General features: G+C 38.9%; 1 protein-coding gene across 2 annotated transcripts in view; it reads right to left on the reverse strand.

Annotated features, from left to right (window-relative positions):
* PTK2 (protein tyrosine kinase 2) overlaps positions 1–16,837 on the reverse strand; it is a 195,961-nt gene that overhangs the window by 160,242 nt on the left and 18,882 nt on the right. The window contains exon 2 of one of the 2 annotated variants that reach the window (XM_059867647.1): positions 14,209–14,267. The exons of the other annotated variant lie outside the window; for it this stretch is intronic. The gene's annotated coding sequence lies outside the window, so the exon portion shown is untranslated. The remainder of the gene's footprint in view (positions 1–14,208; positions 14,268–16,837) is intronic. 2 annotated transcript variants of the gene reach the window in all.

The following is a 16,837-nucleotide window of genomic DNA, read 5'->3' on the forward strand; positions in this document are numbered from 1 at the left end:
AGCATTATTTCTCCCTGCCTCTGGCATGAAACAGATTAAGACCACCAGAAATACTTGCAGAAAGATTCAAGATTCATTACATATTGGGTGGCAGATAAATATTAGATATGCTATAAACTCTAAGTCTAAAAGCTGTGGATTTTAGTTAATGCTGCAATTACCCCCCAGCAGCTAACCCGAGTCATGCTTCCTACACAAGGCTTCAGTGTGATTTTTGAAGTCAGATCTCCTAAAATACTACTTTGTACCATGCTGACAAACTCCAGACAGCAGGGCAGAAGGAAAAATGCCAGCAAAGACAAATTCTCCTGTGTAGGCTTCTGGCCAAACCCAGGCTGGATAAAGGCACAGGTTAGAAAAGAACATGTTCTAGGTCCAGGATGAGATACCAAACAGTTTATACCCCTACCAAAAATTCAATTTAATCTACTTAGATTATCCACAGGAGGTATAAAGACAGTGACAGAAGGCTGCCACTTAAATATGTTTGGAGGTCTCAAAAGACAGCCTGAATCTCCAAGATAACCCAAGTTACAGGAGACACATCCACAGTTCAGTCCCAGAGCTGGAGGTACCCAAATGGTCTCAAGGTGGGAGTTGATTCTCCAAGAAGCAGCTGCTCTCATCTCATGGGAAGGGCTAGAGCACCATGGCACAACTAGTACTGTGAAAGGAACACTTCTGCCTTCAGGGCTGTCAAACCAATTTTCCTCATAAATAACTAACAAGCCAATTTTACTGGCAGTGGCAGGGAGAGGAATTCTGACGGCGTGCTGCTCACAAAGCACACTCATTACTTTCTTAGCTAAGAATCACTAAGTCCCTTAGAAACTCTGACTTGCCTTGTAAGTATTTAAGTAGAGTATTACAAGTTTATTTAAAATGGATTTTAAAGCTATGATTTTGTACCTAGACATGACTTCTTAGAAAAGAAAAATCAAATACAAAATGCATCTACTGTTAAAACAGTCTGAAATATATTATTCCTGCTGATGTTAAGAAACAGTGCTGCTTCACTTGAAAAGTACAAATATTTCAGTAACAGCTTTTCCCATTTATGTCAAGAGATTACATAGTGTATAGTTGTACAATTACATCTTACTTCAACTTGCTTTGTTGATATATAAAACGTAATACTTATGGTGAATACCTACCCTGCTGATGTGTAACAATTCCTTATCAGCAAACCAAGCTCGCTGGAGCAAAAAGGAAATCATGATGCAGTCCTTTAAGAATAAAGAGAAAAGAGCCACAAATATCCTAATTATATAAGGGTATTTGGTACAGTCCTGTGTAGGCTGGACTCAGTGAACAAGTATTTTCTGCACAAAGATAAGAATTCAAGACTACAAAGAAGTGTACAGTATAAATGTGGCTTTTGCCTCAGCAATGAGTGCTGGGAGGCAGAAAAACGTAAATCTTTTGTACCACAATATAATCCATAAGAAAGGACAGCAAGAGTAATAAATCCTAAACCAAAAGAAATATTGTTAAGCTTTTAAAATTCTTCATTGATACTGCAGTTTTTTCCTTGCCCCACCATTTCACAAGAATGAAAATACATCAGCTCACCTCTTTAGTTATTTCAAACAAGGATATATTATCTGAGACTTATTCTCTAAAAAGCTTTTCCATTTCTGATCATTCATTAGGCATGGAAACAGGGAAGATGAGCAAAAAGAAACCTATCCAGCTTTCTCTGCTTCTGATCCAACTTGGACAGAGTCAGATGCCACTGAATTCCACCAGAGTGAGAACAAAGAACTGAACTTGGTCACAATGATGATCCAGAGCAGACCTGACAGTTGTTTCATGCACTTCTAACCTCAGTAACAGGAAGAAGGGGAACATTTTTTTAATTACTCTATAATCTAGTTTTCACTTTATCATGTATGAAGTGTCAGGTACCCCAGCACACTAAATTATTTAGCATACATTGTAACTGTATCTTCTGCCTCTCATAATGTGCAGAATACGTATGCAGGGATTATTTAAAATTTTACATTAAAATACTGAGAAAAACATTTAGTTCATCAAGGTCTCCAGTTCCCCAGTCTTCCCTCTCCAAACTGCTCCTGAACGTATCGTAAGACTCATCCTGTGAGTTCAAGCTTGAGGCACAAATGAGAAAGAAAATGGTCCAAATTAAAAACCTTATCCAAATTTCCAGTAATTATTAAAGAGACTCATTTTCAATCCCTTCAAGATCTAATCAGGTTCAGAATGGACATGAACCTAAATTTGCTTGAATACATTAAAATAATTCTGGCACAAAGTCAGGCAGGTACTGCACAAGGATGCCTGTATTTCAGGAACTTCTGAACACATCTCTTTCATGGATATGACAAAAGAGATCAAATTAGAGAACTGCAGTGTGTACTTACACCAGTGTCAGCTCTGGTACAGTTAATATTTACCTCCTCATCCTGCAAACTAAGCATTTGTGACAGTACAAAGGAATTTCAGGCTGCACAGGCAAACAACTTGTCACAGAACTGAAGCTGGAATAACTTGTATTTGTCTGCTGCAGCCCCACAGAAGAAGAAATGCACAAGTTCTTAGTAACAGGACACTGAAAGCTCAGAACAAATCACAGGAAGCAAAAAGGACCAAAAAGAATTTTTTTCACCAAAGCAACAGGGATGTAAACTCTGCTGCCACCTCAGTGCAATTTAACTAAATCCATTTATTTCCCTTTTCCCCAATTCCTGAATCACAGAGTAACAAAAGCCATGAGGCCCAAAGGAAACCTATGTAGTGTGTCTCCACAGCCAAGAGAAAAACCACAGAAATCCTCTAGAAGAATTTGGGGTAAACTGGGCAACTCTGACCTCCTCAGGTCCCTGGAACAGATCTGGATGGATTAGATCTGTCAGATGCCTAAAGCATTCCCCAGTAGCCCAGCAAGGCTGGAATCACAGTGGTTTGGGCTGGAAGGGACCTTTAAAGGTCACCTAAATTCCAGCCTGTCCACCACAGACACTTTCCCTTAGACCAGATTGCTCCAAGCCCCCTCCAACATGGCCTTGAACACTTCCAGGGATAGGGCAGCCACAGCTTCTCTGAGCAACCTCGGCCAGTGCCTCACCACCAACACAATTAGAATATTATTAAGAAACACCAAACTTATATTTGAGAAACTTTTCTGAGTAGCTTAAGAAAGCATTAGTTACCACACACCCTTATCCTCAACACCATGGAAGGGTTCAGAACACCCCTGAGCAAGGAGAAGGCAGCACCAGCATCACTGTGGCCCCTTTATCCAAAGCCAGAACAGTTCTGAAATTCACCTGACCCTCCCCAGCCCCCTCCTTCACAGTGCTCTGCATGGTTCAATGTTCACAATGTCCCAGGTCTGGGGGACATCCAAGGGGAACTCACAGAATCATCTAGGCTGGAAAAGACCTCTGCAACTGATGATCAGTCTGAAATGTATTTATTCCTGCTGTCATCAGGAAAAGAACAGAGGTCTTTTCCTACCTAAATGATTCCATGATCCTGGGTGTGAATGCTGCTGTTGCCAGCCTGAAATCAGCAGCTCCGTTCAGCTGTGGTTTGAAGCTTCTGCCTCTTGCAGTTTGATAGGAACCAGTTCATGGCCAAAAAAATACATGGGGAAGAGGATAACAGAGAGATGGCAAGCAGCACAAGCCTTGTTATTTGGGAAACTGAGATAACAGCAGACAATATTGTCATTAATAACACAGCCACAGAGAGATGCCAGGGGTGGTGACTGGCAGTGGTTTCATTCTGTCCAAGAGAGTTTCTGCACTGGGAACAAAGGCAACTTCTGGTCCAAACCGCCTGGGACAGAGCACAGACACAAAGGCTTAACCGACCGATGTATGATTACAATGTACCAGCTCTCATTTAGTTCACCTCACAAAAAGCAAAAACCAAAAAGGATTTTGGATATTTCCCACACAGACTTTTCTAATGAAGACATTGTCTAATGTCTACAGACAGATGTGACAATGTCAACAGGTTGGTAATTACCGACAGCTCTAAAATTTGAAGTCGACAAATTAATTAGACACTGTTCCAAAAATCACAAAGTGCAGCTTTGAGGTTGGGCAGTGACTTTGCTATGACTCAACTCAAAAGCTCTTGCCAAAACACTTGAATCCAAGACTGCTCAGTTTCACCTTCCTGAAGTGTCCTACATCCAAAATTTCTGATGTCTATTTCTGAAAAGTCTGGCTTTTGTAGAATTTAATACTAATATCATAAAATTCCAACTCCTCCATATCTTCCTCAAAGTACAAAAATACCAACATATACTGAGAAACAAAGGACTGACTTTATTCTTCCAGGACTTAAAGATCCAGAGGATTTGATTCCCCATTGTCTCCCTGGCCTCTATTGCAAACCCTAAAACTACAGTCATTCAAAATGCCAATATGTTGGGGTTTGCAGTGGGGATAAGGAAATACTTTTTCCACACAACACTTTCAATGATGCTCCTTTCATATAGATCATGAATGGATACATTTGTCTCCTTATAAACTGCTGGTGGATGAAGCTACATCTGTTGTCCTCTGGCCAACTCTAACACTATTAAGAACAAAATGTACACATATCCAAACACTTTTAAGTAGCATAAAATATTAAAGACAACTCATATGGCCTCAGACAGCAGCCACAAAAATTTATTTTTAGGGACAAAATCCTCTCATTCAAGAAAAACATGACAGATGATGAAATTTATTTATTTCCTCTGTATTAAGCTGTGAGACTAAGTGAGTGGAAACCTATTTGGGGAACACTCCTGGGCTGGATTTGCAGCCCTGATTAATGCCTAAATACTGATATTTGTGACTGAAAGCTCCAGAAAAATCTAGGTCTTTTGGGGTCTTTGGGAAACTGAATGACACAAGAGGGACAACGTCAATGGTAAGAGTGCAGAATTTTCAAAGATTTTACATGCAATTAAAATTATTTTTGCATTAGAAAACTTGCCAGCAGTAGCTTGTTCATTATTTTGTTCTATCCTTATTCTCCTTTCACAATTACAGGCATTTCAAAGCGCAAATTGCACAAAAAACCTAGTTAATATTAAGTTTGTGAAACTGGTTAAATACATGAACCATGTGTGTAGAACATACAGTAATTTATAATTCAGATCCCTTGGTCTCAGAACCTCCATGTGTTAGTTTGGAGCTGGAGATCAATTAACCACAACTCATAAGTGTTTTGAAGCTCAAAACCCAGCAATGCACAAATCAATATTTAATTTGCAGTCTGTGTAGGAGTTAAAAATGTATCAGAAGCTATGTACAGAGTATATATTATAAACCACAAAATGAAATAAATTCTAACATGCACTACACCAACAGCCTTGGCAATTAGAGATTAATATTTCAATGTAATTTCTATTAATGCCTCCTGCATTTAGCAAAAATTTGTGAACAACCAGCCCATTTAAGTTACAAATGGTTCCTGTGTATCATTATTTGCATCATCCAAGACCATATTTTTCCTGTATTTCTCTTTCTACCAAAAGAAATATCATAGTACTGGAGAGGTTTTCTTGTCCTTGGGCTGTTCACATCCCTGACTCCATCCCTCCTTCAAATTTCTGTATTCTTGAGAAATCTGAGATACAGTGGGCAGATCAAAACATGTCCTTGCTTCAAAACACATTTTAGGCAATTTCAATGATATGAGAGAGCTGTAAAATAAGAAAATGCAAAGTTACCAGGATTTCCTGAACAGACTGGCTGTGATGTCAGCCCTCAAATCAGCTACACAGAAAACATGGATGCTTTCAAACATGAAAACCAGGATTAACTGAACTGGGCCAATGTGCAGAAATTCTACATTGCTGCCACTTAACAGGCCTGAGAAAAACAACAACTCTATCACCCCAAAAGCAACCAGCCTTTTGATCAATTTCTGTAATCTTCTAGAATTAACCAGAAAAATTTTAGCCCTGAGACTGAACTTCGTGTCCTTCCTACAAACTGCTTTTCAAATGTCCACAGATTCACAGTCATTTATCTTGAAAAATTATTAAAAAAAACAAAAAAAAAAAGAAAGGGAAAAATAGGTACATACTAAAGCAACAAATTTAAACTCCATCTAACTCACTAAAATTATACAGAAATTGTTTTTTTTTTTTTCCTGACAATATTTCACAGTTCAGATGCAAACTGAGGAATTAAATGTTTTCTTTAAAAATATAAACCAGGTGAGGAATTTGAATGAAGTGACTTTGTAGAGCCATCCAGTTGAGAGCAACACTCCTTCCCCACCTCGGTGCTTCCACACCTTGCCCACTAAGAATTAGGAAATGCAGAACTTACATCAGAAAAGCATTAGATACCAACAAAAAATTAACTCTGTATTAACATTTCAACTACTTTTTCAATGTGTGATGCTACCCTGAATGTAACATCAACAGATTTTCTTTGATCCTTTAGTGAGATTTTTAGTCAGAAAACCTAAACTGGCATCTTCTGACCCCTACTTCTCACACTGCTGGCACACAGAGGGATGGCAGCAGCATTCTCTGGACATATGGATATATGAATACAGAGACCATCAGGATATTAAGCAATGTAAATTACTGTTTTCCTTATGTCCTTCTTTCTCCTTTATGGGGAGAGAAGTGCATTAGGTTATGTCTTCAAAGCTACCTGTTTATTATCAAAAGTAACACCAAAACCACTAATTCCTTATATTAATATCAATATTCAGTGATTTTTTTATGTCACTCTACTCTGGATTTTTTGCAGAGGTCTTGCTTAACCCTTCCCTTCAATAAGTTGAAGAGTAGCTGGTGGAAGTTTCACACCACATATGTTTATACACACACACCCCCCCAAAGAAAATCTTCCAGGTAGCTTTGGCTTGGCTTCTCTTCAGACCTTATCAAGAGGAACACTCTGAACTGAAGCCCAGATTTCACCACCCACACCAAATGTTCTATTCTTCATTGAATACTTACATGACTACAAGATCTCCTGGAAAAAGTGGGCCTTGAATTAAAAACAAAGTCACCAAAAAAAAAAAAAAAAAGGTTCCGAAAGGATGCAGAAGTCACTGTTCATTTACCTTCATTCAGGGCCCCTCCTGTTTAGGATTTAGTATAGAGTAGAAGCACAGGGCTCAAACTGGATTCAAATACATCCTATGCCTAGGAAATTTTTTTTTAAGGTATCAAAGGAGGATTCATAGAGAGCTCCTAACACCACACAAAAAGGAGGTGCAAATTAACATCCTGCTTGCTTGGGATTTTTTCCAAACCAAAAATAATTATGCAGAGGCTTCTAAGGTAAATTATTCACCATATTAAGAGTCCAATGCAAATTTATATGGAGAGGGATTTATAAGAGTCAGCATCAGTGACATTAAAGGCAGAGGATTACAGACTGAATTGTTCTGTTTAAAATAACTATGACACAACTCAGTTTAGACTACCAGGAATATTACTACTAGCAAAAAAACACAAAAATACTTTCAGAAAGGGAAGGAAGTATAACACTAATTAATTTTTTACTACTAGAAAAAGCCTACCACTCCTTTTGGATATTGCTCTTAACAGAGATCATTTAGAATAAAGGAATGGGCTGAAGCAAGAACTCCATGATTACAGCTGTCCCAATTTCTTTGGACCTTAAAACTCTCTACAATTCTGCCAAGCTTTTACCATCCTCTCCTGAAAGTTCAGCTGAGTAGACTGATCCTGAAAGAGGGAAATGACCACACAGCCACCTGTTTACAATACATACAAAAATAACCTGGAATGCCAAGCTTGGAGTCCTGTTGACAACCATGACTTTTTGTGTGCCCTTTTGCTCTGCACAATCTAAACCCTAAAATAAGAAATGACCTTTTTTTTTAATGGGAAACCTGGTTAGCAATTTAAAGACTGCACCTTCCACAACACAGCTGGGAGTGGACTGCTAACAATAAACCTTCCACTTGTTGTTAAAGGGCAACATTTCAGTGGCACCTGGAACAGCTATTATCTCCTGCCAGGTGATCAAGGCTCCCTCATGGTACAGAAGATTTCATCTCCTTTAATGCATTTATTTTCAGGTGCAGTTACAGACTCTTATTGCCTCTCTGTGTACTCTTCATCTTCTTACTAAAAAAAATGCTGCCCAAGTTGCATTTGTTCGGACTCTTGACAGGGAATTCAAGTTGTCTGCTTTATTTCTTGCCTGGAAAAGAGAGTACTGATACACAGCTACTGGTCAGAAAGAAATAAAATTAATCATATCACTCCTCAAAGTCACCTAGTCTGTACTCAAGACAGCAGTACACACGTGTGGGCAGTACACAAAAGCATAAAAAATAAGCCACTATTTTTGCTAATTCTTGTTATTGAAAATGGATTTCATGAAACTCAAGTGCAAACACTGGATTATTTCAAACTGGAAACAACTGGATTATTTCAAAAACTCAATAGTTGCAAAAGAAATTGGCATCTAAGGAATTGTGATGCATCAGGAACACTGAAGCAACATCTCAAAGGAACAGAGAACAACCAAACCAAATTATCTACAGGCATCAGGCACAAAGGGGAGTCAGGCTGATTTAAAAGGTTTTACCCAGGGTGTTCACATGTAACTGATGTGTCTCAGAAACAATGAGAAGGAAAGGAGTCACATCAGAGGCTTCCAACATCATCCCATGATTTCCCACCAGCTTTAAAACTAGGAACGAATAACCAACCCTGCATAAACAAAATGAGATTACAAGCAAGACAGCAATAGCAGAGAAAACAGGGAGGGTTTAGTAAATCAAAAGTGAACAAGGACTGTTGGCTCAGTTGGTCAGGGTTTGATGCTGATAAAACCAAGGTTGTGGGTTTGATCCCTGTATGGGACATTCACTTTAGCTGGATTCAACGATCCTTGTGAGTTTCTTCAAACTCAGAATATTTTGTGATTCTACTGAGATGAAGGGGAAAATAAATGAAAAAGCAGTATTTTGTTGGTACTTGTGAAGATGGTGGCCCAAAAATGAGGGAGACAAGCAATGGTTTCACTTTGTACAGCACTGATAAGGGCTAGGCTAAAACACCAGGCATAGTGAAATTCCCTGCCTCCCAGGCAGTGCTAATTAAAACACGTGTCAGGAAGTGCACTTGAGCCCACTTCCCTTCAGAGGAAGTTCTCCATGAATGTCTGCCAGGAAACAACCCAGATCCTTTCCTTAGCACAGCACACACAAACCAACCTTGGCAACCCCTGGGCTGGCACTTGCTGGTCCTGCTGCCTATCAAGCTGGCCCTTTTTTTTTTCCAAATATTTTATGACATGTTGTACATCTGTATCCCCTAATGTTCCTTCTCTTGTAAGAACACTCATTCCAACCTGCCCCACACTACAACTCAAGACACTACACTAGTAACAAACACTGCCATAAAAGCCTGGAAACCTTCACTCAGTTTTTAAGGTAAAAATGGAAACTTTTAAGCCTTGAAAAGACTTGAATCCATCTGGTTTGAATCTTGGTCTTCTTATGTTTTCAAAAAATTCTCTTCAGGTTTTCTTCTTACAACACCAAGGTATATTTGGACATGCGAAGTTGTAGGGAGCTGATTCACTAAGTATCTGAAACCTGGACATACTGGAAAGTTAAGAAACCTACTACCTAGCAGTGAGGAGCACATTATCACTGATTATTTTGTATAACAATGGTCTTGTTCAAAGATTCAGAATATCCTTCTGCTTTTAGAAACTTTCCTAGGCCAGAGTTAAACATTTTTGTGCATTTCCTACAGTAAACAGCCAGAGCAGACCTTAACCCATTAACCAAGACAAAGGATCCAAGGCCAATTTTACATTACCACTGAGCAAGCTAAGTGTTCTCAAAGAAGCAGAGCTACAAACTTTACCTCAAGTAATAACTAGAATATAATTACTTACACCTACCATTTGAACAGCATGGAAGGGAGCAGCAGCAGTGCATGGCTATCCCTGGCATCATCAGAATGTGCTGCTCCAGGCCCATCCAAGCTGCATTACAAAGCAGTACTATTTACGGAGTCAGACTGTTTTCTGCTTGATGTTTCCCTATTCACATTTACAAGAGGGCTAACAACCAAAACAAATATTTTGTTTGGGATACAGAAGACCTTTGGCACCTCCAAAGGGGAAACTGAAGCTCTGCTTCATTCTATCTCGCAGCATATTCCAAGATAATCCAGACAGGCTGAAGTTTTATTGAACTCCATGGAGGGATGAGACAATGCAGGACAATACCCCAAACACTGAAATTTAATCCCCCAAGCCCCCTTAGTCCCCTGTAAGAGACAACAGTTGCTCTAGGGACAGGAGGAGGAGTATCAGCTGCACCAAGCAAAGGCCAGGACAGAGCTCAGAAAAGCACCAGGCACCACACAGGGTGGTTTGTGTTCCTTACATCCAAGCTCACTGCTTTGAAAACCCTGGAGTTGCCTGTCAGCACAGACAGAGCACAGAGCCCTTGGAAGGGCCCAGCCTGAGAGAAGAGGATGTTCTGTACTGAACTTGCACACGTGCAAGCCCAGCCTGCCTAGAAGAAGATGAAGTTTATCCTAACCTTGGTGGAAAAGTAAATCTTTCTGCAATGATCCAGAAGTCCAGAATAACAAACCAGTCAGCAAGCCCAGCAAAATTCCACTTCCAGAAGCCAGGAGGAGCTATAAGCATGTAGGTCTTCCTGGCAAGGAGCACCGTCCATTAACCATCTTTACACTTGAGAACAGAGTGGTTCTTTACACCTTCAAGTGCCAACTGAAATCTTTTGAAACAAATTTTATGTCAAGAGAAAAGCCTCGAATGTATTAAAACAAAATTAAATGCATGATATCCAAAACACACAATAACCCAGATCTCTGAGATTTCACTAGGGAAGTGTTTCTAACCATAAGACATAAAAGGGACATTAATTTCTCCATCTGCAGTACTGTATTTAAACAAATGTTATGCTGGATACAAGGATCCAATACAAGCTTAATTCCACCTGAAATAAAACCACAAAGTTGGAAAGCACCTGAAGTCACTTGCAGTAGAGATACAATCCAGAGAACATCCTTTGGCAGCTGCTCCTCAGGTGGAAGGGCTGGTAACACCTCCTGTCAATGGCTGACCAGCATGTTTGAAATCACACAGTAAATACATGTAAAATTATACATTTTTATCTACACAATGCCTGCACCAATACCATGCTCAAACACTGGCCTGAGGAGTAAGCCACAATTATAAACCTAAACAGAACTGCTGCTCATAATCCCTATTTTATGATTTTTTTTTGTCTTCTGCACTCATTATCTGAGAATCATAGTATTATTTTGGTTGGAAAAGACCTCTAAGACCATTGAGTCCAAGCATCAACCCAGGACTGCCAAGGCCACCATTAAACCAGGTCACCAAGTGTCACATCTTTTGACTATTTCCAGGGATGGGGACTTAAACAGCTCCCCGGGCAGCCTGTTCCAATGCTTAACCATCCTTTTGGTTAAGGCATTTTTCCTAATATCCAATCTAAATCTCCCCTTGAGCAACTGGAGGCCATTTCCTCTTGTCCTGTCCCTTCTTTCCTGGAAAAAGAGCCCAATCTCCACCTGTCTACAACCTCTTGTCAGGCAGTTATAGAGAGCAATAAGGTCCCCCAAGCCTCCTTTTCCAGGCATTCAGGGATTCTGGATGATGTTAGCAGAGTCATTTTGTCAAGTTTGCTGCTTTCTTTCATGGCCTCGATACCTGGTGAGTTAAATACAGAACTGCCGAGTGATTTCAGTGCTGTTCAAACCAGCCAGAGGTCTGCTCTGAGTGCAAATTTTAACTGTTACAACAAAAACAGGCATGTCAGAGCCAGACCCAAAACTGAAACCTTTCATCCTAAGTTCTGTGACTCCATCCAGTACAAATACTAATAAAAACCATAGGATGAAGAGGTGAAGGCAGCACTACCACAACACACTTGAAAACTCCATCCTGTAAGAGGGGACTTGAATACATCCTGAACAGACAAAGGGACTGGGAGCAAACAGGTTGTGATTCTGTGGAACAAAGTATGTGATCACATGATGAAAAGACTATCATAGTACAAGTAACAGCTTGACTTTTTGCAATATGAATACAAAAAGTAAATGTTTATAAAGCAGCTGGATAAGTAAGAGATGCAGTACATTTTTTTGTCACTTCCACTGGAAACGTCTTTGCAGTATTTACATATACAATACCACTTTCAAAGAGCAAGTAGCACTAATCCCTTCCTCTTATCAAATCCCCAGCCAGAAATAAATAAATACAAAAAAAATCAGACTTCAATATAAACCTGACAAGTCAGAAGTACTTGCAATCTACACGTAAGATTTTTCACCGTTTCCTCTTACTCTACATTATATTTCACAGCCTTGTTATTCACTGGGCTGGTTTTCTATAAAGTCTTATCTAGGCAGGTACTGCAAGATATTTACCTAACAAACTAATAAATACTTTGTTGTCATGGTTTTACCAGGATATGACTCATTGAAACCATGTATTCCAGGGAGCAACTGGCTTCACTTCACAAAACATACAAGTGCACTTTTTTTTTGTGACATCACGAGTCAGAGCTGTTCCTTTCAAAAGGTCAAACAAAATTAAAGGAAGCATTATAAACCCCCTAAAATTACAGATTTGATTTGCAGGCCTTCATATATGATAAAATGTTGCTCCCACCCCCCTGCCCTTGTTCTCTATATTTCCCACACTACTAGTTTTCCATGTCCAGGAAATATTTTTCAAGTGTCTGGGTTTCCATCTGAATCATAAGTCAGAATTAACATGAGACACAAGGCAAAAAATTTTGATTTTAACTGATAAAAATACCAGTACTGGTTCCAACTGAAATACATTGAGTTTTTTCCAACTTAAGTGAAGGCTACTATTTTTTAAGCCATTCAAACTTTTTCTTTGGAGTGGTAAGAGTAGATTGGAATTCCTTTGAAAAAACTAACAGCGTAATATAAACAAACATCATCCCATACCAGAAAAGGGAAGGGAAAAAATTGTAGAGGAGAAGCAAATATTCATCATAAGCTTGAAAACTTGAAGTTTAAGAAAAGCTCATGACATCCAGAGGTAAGCTACTGAAGAATAAAGATAACTATCCCTGCAAATTTAAATGGTCAGGAGACATTAAGTGACCCTCTGCTGATTCCTGAAGATGAAAACAGATATACATTATGGATATAAGATCACAGCCTGAAGCTCCTTTAGGGACGTGCTCCATGTGAAATGCAAGCAGCCTTTGCTCTCAATTGTACCACAGTCCAGGCAAGAACATTAATGACTCTAAACAAGGTGATATCAAAGCTTTAAATAAGAGTAACCACATCCACAAGTTAGATTCAAAAGTGCTCCTTAAGTAGCAGGAGATTCATTTTGTCACCTGCCAAAGCCTAAGCAACAGAAAAAAATAAATTTAATACAGGCTCTCAAACCACCAACCACAGGGAAGGTTGTAGAAAGGGGAGGAAACCAAACCACAAAGAAAAAATAAGGATCCAACAAGTTATTCTAGCCACACTCAAATGTAAGAATATTCCAAATATCCATATATATGAGCAGCAGTAAAGGCAGAAGTCAGAAATACCAAGTACACTGAGAAGTAAAACTGAAATTTTCAAATATAACCATTCACCCTGGAGACAGGGTGTCACAAGGAATCAAAAATATGCAGACCAGAAATAAACTCCTATAACACAAAGAATTCTGTGGCTGGAACTTCTCTATTCCTGCTTTCAGCTAAACTTCTTCATGTTAGGCTATGCACACCTGCAGAAAAGATTTTGTTTTATTGAGACCCATTTCTTCTGTACTACAGAAATGCAGGACATGAGAACAGAGAATTATTAGCAGTATTTTGCTCCGAAAGGCAGCACATGGGACTGGTCAGACAATTTTCAGCCAAGTGGCTTTGGTAGGTGAGAAAACACCTTGCAAACTCCTCCCTTGTACAATAAATTAATTGCTGCACAGGTCTGCCCACCTCTGTACCCTCGGGCTGAATGGATGGACCATGAACAGGCTGTCAGAGAAAAGCCAGTTCCAGGAGGCTCAGGAAAAGAAACAAACCAAGAAATTCTGTTTTAACACCCCCTGTTTAACAATCAGGATTTTCAACAATAATTACAAGGAAACAGCAACAACAAAATCTCATCTTGACCTGCTTTACCCAGAATAAACTCAGTGTGAAATTGAAATCATTAACTGTTGTACATACCCTAAGTAGACTTTCCAGCTCTCAGCAGCAGGTGCTCAATACAGGATGAAACATGAAATCTAAAACAAATATTTAGAATTCATTAGGGTATTTTCTTAACTAATTTTAAAGCAGTCAAACGTCCAAAAAACTTAAGAACAAATTAACTGATATTCATGTTATGAAGACAAGATAACCACCTGCAGTACACATCCTGCTTTACAAGTGCAGATTATTTAGCTGGATATTCTTTTCTTAGGAAAAGAAAAAAAAAAAAAACACCCTAAAACAAAACACAGAAGAAGTTTGTAGAAGCCAGAGACTTATATTTGAACTCAAAGCAGACAAGTTGCCTCAAATCCTGTTGTTCCCATGAAAGCAAACTAAAAATTTCCCAAGTCACAGGGATTTGCTCTTTTGAAGAAGGAGGAGGGTTAAAGCATCACAAAACGAACCTCTATTACTGATAATATACATTTAATAGGAAAAACAAGTGAGTGCTGAAAACCATGATGAGTGATTCAAAACATCAGCAGCATCCAGATCTAGAATTATAAAGTGCTTCCCTGGAAAATGAAAAGTGTGTGGGAGGAACTAGTGAAAAGCATTTATCTCCTCAGGGTATGTGCACAACAGGGCAGCCAAGCCAGCTCTCAGCTGAAGTAACAAATATATAGGTATTGCTCAATGCACACATAACACACAGAGAGTTGTGGGTTTGCTTCTTAAAGAAAACAATTGATCTATAGGAATTCCAGAGCCAAGCAATGTACAGAGTTGAGTGTGTTACTTTGCTAGTTGTTTTTCTTCTTTCCCTTTCAAACAAACATATACTATAGGGACTAAGACAGTACCAGAAGAAAGCCCAAGCTTATGTATTATGCTCTTAAAACTAGATTTCTAAGAACTGGTTCCCAAACTTTATTTACTTCAGATACTTCATTTTCCACACACATAAAGGCCACCAGAAGATTTAAAAAGGAAAAAAAATCTCATGAGACAAAGGAATATTAAAAATTAAAATAACCTCTGCACAGTTTCTCTTAAGGTTTCATCTAAGCTGTAATATACTGGGTGTGGGGGGGAGAAAAATGAAATACTTTAATTTTAATATAAAAACCAGAAAAAAGAATCACAGCATTTACCTGAAACACACATCCACACCATGGAGAAAAAAAATCAGCAAGAACTTGAACTGCTTTCATGGTGCTCCATAAGATGAATGGCACTGCCTCCAAACCCTGATTTTATGCTTAACAGAATCTGCCAAGTCAGGCTGTCCCACCATCTCTGCCAGACTGAGTGGCAAACAACAGCTTTCCCCAGAATCACGCCTGCTCTGAACGTTTCTATGGAATTAGTCATGATTTGGGCCAATTTGTAAAAACACTGATAATTAACACAATGGGAATGATATCATGGCAAGTCTTTTATGAAAAGGCAAATTGCTCATTAGACTGTTTCTCAGACTGAGAAACCCGTGCACTGACTGATTTAACTGAAGATGTTTTCTGATAAGGCAAAAGCTACTTTTAATTTCCAAGGCCAGTAGTAATGACCTTTCCCTACTCTGGGAAGTTATATCAGAAGCACCCTTAAAGTACTTGTTAAAATAATTGTGCATGTAATACCACAGGACTTACATATAGCATCAAAAAAGCACCAAATGCTAGAAAAATATTATTTTAATTGCTGAGGCATCAATAATGCAAACACTTGCAGACATGTTAAATTTTCCACACAAGTTCTCTCACTGATTTTCAATAGAAGCACCCACGTGTATAAAATTCAGTGTACAAATGCATGGCCCTGTGACTGGATTTGATGTTGGAAGGCAATCCCAGAGGACAGATAAAGGGCCTCTCATTTGCTCATTAGCTGCTTCAAGTAATGCAGGCAGGACAATCCAAACATGGGATCATTTCTTCTCCCTCACACCGAGAGCCTTTGCCAGGCACACCTTCCCAATATTTGTTTTCACAGGTTACTTACTGATTTACTTCACTCAACGATTACTTAGGAAGCAAGTGGTGACAAGAATTCTCCTATGCTAAACTCAAGTCCAAGCAGTTGTAACACTTCTTAAAAGATCAATTAGTCTCCTTCTAATAGGGATAAAATGCTGAAAGCTTCTAAAGTAGTCAAAAGGACATTAAACAAAAAAAAAAAAAGTTTGGATCGAAGATCTATGGATCTTACAAAATGGTTTCTTTAAATAAAATAAACCCAAACAGGTACATCTGCTCATGGGAAAAAATTTAGGAGGGAGGGGGATTTTTCATAGCTTTTGAAATTTCAAAACCTTTTTCCACATGGGAAAGGTTTTCAGTAAAGCAATAATATTTAAATGTTAAATTTAACACTTTTTGTGGTGGAAAACTATTCCCTTTTAGACTTTTGCCAACCAGCTGCAAGTCACCCACTTTGTCCAGTTTTGCTTCCTTATTTTTCCATATTCTGTTTTATCTACCCTGTAATACCTTACTCTCCTCCTAAAATCAACACAGAATTCTACCTGTTTGTAATTAAAAGATAACTTATTTGTAGATCTAAATGTCCACATACAACACCTGAAAGTTTAAGTTTTGTCCTCCAGGATCATTCTACTCCCTCTCTAATTTGACTCCTTCCCGAAGGACACCATTGAGCC

Source organism: Haemorhous mexicanus, chromosome 1, assembly GCF_027477595.1.
Source record: "Haemorhous mexicanus isolate bHaeMex1 chromosome 1, bHaeMex1.pri, whole genome shotgun sequence".
Classification (NCBI taxonomy): domain Eukaryota; kingdom Metazoa; phylum Chordata; class Aves; order Passeriformes; family Fringillidae; genus Haemorhous; species Haemorhous mexicanus.